At 44.3% G+C, this 7,742-nt stretch overlaps 1 long non-coding RNA gene across 1 annotated transcript in view; it reads left to right on the top strand.

Moving 5' to 3' along the window:
- Positions 1-2,568: 2,568 nt before the first annotated feature.
- LOC115070564 overlaps positions 2,569-7,742 on the top strand; it is a 13,854-nt gene continuing 8,680 nt past the window's right edge. Inside the window, exon 1 of the long non-coding RNA XR_003849722.1 lies at positions 2,569-2,913. This is a non-coding gene — a long non-coding RNA (uncharacterized LOC115070564). The remainder of the gene's footprint in view (positions 2,914-7,742) is intronic.

The raw sequence follows: 7,742 nt of genomic DNA on the forward strand, positions 1-7,742 counted from the left end.
CTGGGGCTACAGGGAGACCCTGTCTCAAAAAGACCAAAAAAAAAAAAAAAAAAGACCAAAAAAAAAAATGTGTGTTACAATGCTTGGCTCACTTTTTTTTAGATGCCCTTTGTATGGCGCCCTGGCTGGTCTGGCATTCACTATGTGCCCTCTGCTTGGCTTCAAACTCAAGGCAATCCTCTTGTCTTAGCCCCCTGAGTGCTGTGATTTCAAGCAATCACCACCACACCTGGTTCTCTTTATACTCTTAAAGATTGAGGACCTAAAGGGCCTTTTCATTATATGAGCAATAGATGTCAATGGCATGTCCAACATTAAAACTGAGAAATTTATTTTTTTTGTATATGTGATATATGTGTGTATGTTGTGTACACACGTGTATGTAGGTGCACTTGCCTGTGTGGAGCCCAGAAGTCGACATCAGGTGTTTTTACTATTGCTTTCACTGAACCTGGAGCTCAGTGTTTTGGCTAGACTGGCTGGCCAGCAAGCCCCTAGGATGCTCCTGTCTCTGTCCTCCCAGTGTTAGGGCTACACACACCACTGCACCAGGCTTTTACATGAGTGCTGAGGATCTGAACTCAGGTCTTCATGCTTATACAGCAAGCACTTTATCCACTGAGCCATTTCCCCAGCTCCAACTTTTTAAATTTTTTACTTACTGATTCGCTTAAAATGACAGCAACATAAGGCCTGAATATCAATCCCCAGTAACACAAAAATTAAAAATAAGATAATAAAGATCCGCCTGCCTCTGCCTCCCAAGTACTGGGATTAAAGCCATGCACCACCATGCTGAGTTCCAGGACAGCTGGGGCTACAAGGAGACCCTGTCTCAAAAAGACTAAATAAATAAATAAATAAATAAATAAAAATAAGGTAAGAAACGCTTCACATGTTAACATATTTTTATGAAATATTTTTCCAAAATTAGTGGGCATAATGGTGCTGTTTCATGTTGATGCGAATCCTCTGGAAGATTGAGCTTAAGAAACAGCAGGTGTCTTTCTTTATACCTCCAGTTTCACCTGTACATTCATGAAAACGTGAAATAAGGCAAGTGCTGTTCTGATGTTATAAAATGTAACTGTCTGTATCGCCCCCTAAAAAGGTCTTGAGGACTTCAGGCATCTGTGGCCCTTAATCTGAGAACTATTATAAGGCAGGGACCTGGAAGGTAGGAGGAGGAAGAGAACTATGTGAATTCCTGTGGGATCCTAGGCACGGGGGAGATGATTCAGCTGGTAAAATGCTTGCTGTGCTTTGCATGAAGACCTTACTCCAGTTCCTAGTACCTATGTTGTTTAAAAAGAAAAGAAAAAAAAAAAGGCATGGCATAGTTGCTTGTAACGGAGGCAGAGACATATCCCTACAACTTGCTGGCCAGCTAGTCTACCTAACTGGTGATCCCCAGTCCCAGTGAGAGACTTTCCCAAAACATGAGGCGTATGGCTCTTGGCTCTTGAGGAGTGACACTCAAGGTTAACCTCTGGCCTTCAAATACACACATGTACATGCACCCCCGGGTGTGTACACACACACACACACACACACACACACACACACACACACATTCTAGGCAGAGGGAAGAGCAGGTACAAACAGAACTGGATCATTTTCCCCATTCACACCGAGGAAACTGACGTTCAGTGCAGAAGCAACTTTTCCAGTGGCACACGCCCCTCAAAGGAGGCTGTGGTGACTGTCCCCAGGACCTAGGCAGGCAGATCTAGGGTAGAGGGTAGTCTCATGACTGTAGGTCTTCTGCTGACCCTGATAATGACCTTTCCCAATTCCAACTGGACCCTTCCCATTCCTCATCTCTTCCAAGGCTGGGCCTGAGATGCTGTATACGACCCCATGAGCAAAAACCGTTAGTGGAAATGTGACAAACTGATTCCCTGGTGAGTGCTGACTTCCTGTCTAGCCCAAATATGGACAATTCTGAGAAACAGTCAGTCCCAGGGATAGCATCTCATCCTCTACTGAGGATCAAGGGTAAGTCCTTTCTTAGACTCCTTTCAAAGGAGAAGACTACAGCCGGGTGTGGTGGCGCACGCCTTTAATCCCAGCCCTTGGAAGGCAGAGGCAGGCAGATCTTTGTGAGTTCGAGACCAGCCTGGTCTACATAGTAAGTTCCAGGACAGCTGGGGCTACAAGGAGACCCTGTCTCAAAAAAAAAAAAAAAAAAAAAAGACAACAAAAAGACTGCAAAGCTGAGAATGGACCAGAGACCTGGACGCAAACCCCTTCTCCTTCTCTCATTTCTATGCTCTGCAGTTTGCCCATCTGTAAAATGGGCTCCAAGTAGAATTAAAGGAATTGACACACTTAACCTCCAGTACCCTGTATTAATACCTAGTACAGCTTTCCATACCTGTGAGTTCCCATGTCCCCTGGCCAGCCAAGACTGCTGGCTTTGGCAGCTTCATTCCAGCTCCAGTGAGGCCTTGGGAGCTCCCCACAGGTGAAAGGTATGGGGGACTTCAAGGACATGCTAACATGTAGGTCAGCTCTTTCCCTCTGGGCCAGGGCTTCATCCTTAGCCAGCTGACTTTCAATCAGGAAACCAGAGAGTACAGACAGCCCTGATTAGCTGAGTCACACAAGGCTTTACCAGTTGGTTGATCAGTAACCTCTCGACCTCAAGGATATGAGACAGATCCCCAAGTCCCCAGTAGTAACCAGAATTCAAGAGAGATTGGCCTTGTGGGTACACTTGGCTTCCCAGCCAAATGAGAGACTATGGAAGTGGAGTTATGGAAAGGTCTCAGGGGTGAGTTTTCACAAATGCTTGACAATGACCTAACCCAGGACTCCAAGGGCACAGGTAGAAGTGAACAAGAGACAGTTAGTCAGCCCTTTTAACCAGATCTGGATGTGAATACCCACTTTTCTGGCTGCCTGCCTTAGGTAAGTGGCTCCTGTCTCTAAACCTTCATTTTTTTTTCGTATGTATGAGTGTATTACCTGCTTGTGTGTAAGTGCACCTGTGTTATGCAATGCCTGCAGAGCTCAGAAAAGGACATCAGATCCCTGGAACTGGAGTTACAGATGGTTGTTAGCTAAGCCACCATGTGGGTACTAGGAATCAAACCCTGGTCCTCTGCAAGAGCAGTCAGTGCTCTTAACAACTGAGCCATCTCTCCAGCCCCAAATCCTCATTTCTAATGGAAGGTAATAACTCTACCTTAGAGCCTTTTTGTGAGAATTATACCAAATGACAGGTAGAGTCTTGTGCTTGCACACTCCCCAGTTGGGAGAAGGAGGTGGGTGGACTCTGATACTCAAAGAGCTTGAGAACAAAGGAAATACAATTTTTTAAATCCAGCTCTTTCAGGAGCTCAGGGGGTAACTGCTGTACAAGCATGAGAACCTGAGTTTTGATCCTCTGCCCCCACATAAAAGCTGGGCACAGCAGCTTGCATCTGTACCCAAGTGCTTGGGGTCGGGGATGGGAACAGAGGCAGGCTGATCCTGGAGGCTCACTGACTCTATCCAAAACATTTAACTCCAGGTTCAGTGAAAGACCCTGCCTCAAAAAGAAATGTCAAGGGCAATAGAAGAAGACACCCAACAGCTCACCTGCACACACACACACACACACACACACACACACACACATAGTTTTCTTGTAGATTTAGGATACTAAAACAAATGAGAGAAATGGCCTTCAGGGTGTCCATCAGTCACTCAAAAAGGGTTGATGATCCCCTGTTCAGTGCCAGGCCCAAGGGTATATGATGAGCCACCAGCCTTCTCCATGTATGGTCTACAGGGAGACAATACTGGGCAGCAAGGTGGTGAGAGCAAGAGGGGACTCTGGAAGCTTCTCTTGGCCTCTGCAAGAAGACTTTGAGCCAAGACCTGGAAAGAGAGCCAGGTGGTTCAAGAATAGAGGAAGAATGTTCTGGGATGAGCAGGTGCAAAGGTCAGGAGCGGGCATCTGGAAGCCGAGTAGGGCAGGAAGAAGTGAAGAGTTCTGCATCACTTTGTAAAAGAGGATCCCAACCAAATTTAAATGTTTGTCATTCAAGATGCTTAAGCAACTTATGAGACATGAGTGGAATGTGGTTTGGCCCTTCACAAAGAATGGAGCTTTCGCTGGATGTGGTGCTTTAATCCCAGCCCTTGGGAGGCAGAGGCAGGCAGATCTTTGTGAGTTTGAGGCCAGTCTGATCTACATAGCGAGTTCTGGGCCAACTGGAGCTACAGGAGAGACCTTGTCTCAAAAAAGGGACTGAAGCTTGATGTATGAAGATGCTCTCCAAGAGAAGTGGTCAGTTGATTCTAAGACTCCATCTTACCTGTGGCAGAGACTTTTCAAGTGCTTTACAAATATTATTTCATGACCCTGACACCAAACCAGGCTCATTTTGCTCTCCATGTAGTATACCAATCAGAAAATACAAATTTTGCAAAAGTGATTCATATGTGAGGACATATTCAGATGTGAGGACATGGGAGACCCAAGCTCCAGTCTGTCTTCCTGTAGGTAGGGCTTGAGGTACAGAGGTTTGTTCAGATTTTCCCTTGGTTTCCCATACACCATGAGCCATGGACTGTGGATACTTACCAAAGTCCCACAGCCCAGAAGTGGGGAGGCATGAAGTTGAGGGTCTGGTTCTAACATCAATGCTCTTAACTGCTGAGCCATCCTTCCCTCTCTTGTGGGGTATATGAGAGACTTCCATCCATACAAAACAAAATGTTTATGGATCTGTATCTGCTTCTCTATACAGGTGGCACTCTGGAAAGACAGACCAAAGTGTGACTGTGGTTTTGGAGCGGGGCATCTGGATGGCTGAGAGGGTAGGAGGGGACTTATTTTACACTGTCCATTTTTGTGTGTGCTTTAAAAGTTTGACCCTTATCTTTTTTATAAGAAGGGGGTCTTTCTATGTTTCTGAAGCTGGTCTTGAATTCCTGGGATTAAGTAATCCTCCTGCCTCAGCTTCCTGAGTAGCTGGGATCACAGGCACACATCATGCATGAGTCTATAATGTATATGAAAGATCACCCTGACTCTGGGAAGAGACTGGACAGGCAGCACACTGTGAGGTTCACCTTAGAAACCAATACTCCAGGAGTATTTCCCCAAGAGGAAAGTCCTGGTCATGTTCAAGTTCAGGTTTTCAGTTGGTGGGGTTGCTTTTTTTGTTTTTGGCAAGGTCACTGTGCACATTTACTAATAGTCATGTGATGTCTATTCTTATGACAATGGCAGCCAAGGAGGATGAAAAACATCTACTTGAACTCTGAGTAGATGCAGTGTGGTGGCCTTCATTATGGATCTTCCTCATCAATCACCTGGAATGAACTATAAAGAAGGTTAGATGGTTAGATATTAAATACAGGACAATCTTTAATCCCTCTTCTTTAACTTCCTAGTTTTTCCAACAATAATATAGGTCCTAGCAGCCTCCAGACCATCAGGGAAGGCCTATGTCATTTTTTTTCATTTTTACTTTGAGAATCATCTCTAACTCATGGATGTAAAGACTTGTGATAAGTTCTAATCCCTTGCAGTTCTAATTCTCACAGTAACTGCAGTTTTGTGTACTTTGGAAACACCCTGACCATGGAATCTATCCAGTATGTCAAAGTCCTCATTTCTGCCCAGTGAACCCAGGGCTCTAATAATCAATTTCTGGTTTTAGAATGTTTCTGTCACTGAGAGACAGCTGTTTTGTTTGATCCATGAGGATGTTTAAGAAAAAGGTGGTATATTGCCGGGCATGGTGGCACACGACTTTAATCCCAGTACTTGGGAGGCAGATGCAGGTGGATCTCTGTGAGTTCAAGGCCAGCCTGGTCTCCTTAGTGCATCCAGGCCAGCTGGGGCTACAGGGAGACCCTGTCTCAAAAAAAAAAAAAAAAAAAAAAAAAAAAAAAGGTGGTATAAACATTTTATTTTTAATTCTTTATATTTTTGTTAGCATACAAAGCAATGGGTCTCACCATGCCATTTTTGTGTCGTTACACTTTTTATATATATGTGTGTGTACAGTCATGCCATGGCACACATGTGGAAGTCAGAAGACAACCTGTGGGTGTTGGCTTTCTCCTTCCACTGTATGGGTACTAAGGATCAAAATCAAGTCATCAGGCTTGGCAGCAAATGTCTTTAGCTACTGAGCCATCTCACCAGCCTGTGTCATTATACTTTGCTATAATTAATTTAGCAACATTATTAAATCAGAAAGTTCCATACATAAAAAACTAAGAACCTGTTGACTGTTTAATTTTTTTTAAAAAATCATCCAGAAAGATGTATAATATCACTACTAATGTTAAAATGCTAGTGAAAACCACACTGAGATACTACTTCATATTCTTTACAATGGCTGTATTAAAAAAGAATGAAAAAGTTGGGTGTGCCGGTGCACGCCTTTAGTCCCAGCACTCAGGAGGCAGAGGCAGGTGAATCTCTGTAAGATGGAGGCCAGCCTGGTATACATAGAGAGTTCCAGGCCAACTGGGGCTACAGGGAGACCCTGTCTCAACAAACAAACAAAACACACACAAAAAAAACAAGACAACAAGTATTGGTGAGATTGTAAGGAAATCAGACTTCCCAGTGTGATGGCTAATCTTGGTTATCAACTTGACTGGATCCAGAGTTAATTAAATGCAAGCTTCTAAGTCCTCCTGTGAGGGACTTTCTTGATAAATTATCTGAAGTGGGAAGAACTACCCTAAATGTGGGCAGCACCTTCCAGTGTCAGCCCAGATAAAAGGTCATGGAAGAAGGAAATGACTTTTTGCCTGTTCACCTTCACTCTTACTAGCAAGTTCCTCCATCCTGCTCCTTCACTGACATTAGAACCAATTTCTTCAAGTTTCCACTATAAACTGATGATCAGCAGCTCTCCAGAAATCTCCAGGCCTTCAGAGCCAGATTGGGACTACTGAGTCATCCAGCCTCAGGGACTGAGCAACTATCAGAGTCTCAGCGTGGCACAGCCATTGTTGGGCTACCTGGACCATATCCTGTAAACCATGTAGTAAATCCCCTTTTAATATGTAAGTTCATTGTATCAGTTCTGTTCCTGTAGAGAACCCTGACTAATACCCATGCACATCTGGGGCAATGCAAAGTAGTAGCTTATTTGGAAAACAGTAGTAGGTCCTCTCAAAGTTCAATGTAGTTGCCATATGGTCCAATAGCTCCACTTCTAGGTGCAGACCCAAAATAACTGAAATGAAGCATTCAAACATATGCATATACGTGCTATTCATAATAGCACCATTTCCAATGGCCAAAAGGTGGCAAGGATCCAACTGTGCATCAACTGATATTTAAAATGTGACACATCCACACAATGGAATATTATTTATCCATAAAAAGAAATGAAGTTCCATCACATATTACAACTTAGATGGTGTCATAGTTTTTATCAACTTGACACAAATCTAGACACGCCTGGCAAGAGGGAAGCTCAACTGAGGAACATCCTTCATTAGACTGGCCTGTAGGCATGTCTGTATTTCTTTTTCTTGATTACTGATTGATGTGGGAGAGTCCAGCCCATTGTGGGTGGTACCATCCATCCCTGGGCAAGAAAGCCTGGGCTGTATAAGAAAGGTAGCTGATGCCGAGCATGGTAGCACATGCCTTTAATCCCAGCACTCGGGAGGCAGAGGTAGGTGGATCTCTGTGAGTTCAAGGCCAGCCTGGTCTACATAGTGAGTTCCAGGACAGCTGGGGCTACAGGGAGACCTTGTCTCAAAAAGACAAA

This window comes from Nannospalax galili, unplaced genomic scaffold, assembly GCF_000622305.1.
Source record: "Nannospalax galili isolate Female #2095 unplaced genomic scaffold, S.galili_v1.0 scaffold811, whole genome shotgun sequence".
NCBI classification, from domain to species: Eukaryota; Metazoa; Chordata; class Mammalia; order Rodentia; family Spalacidae; genus Nannospalax; species Nannospalax galili.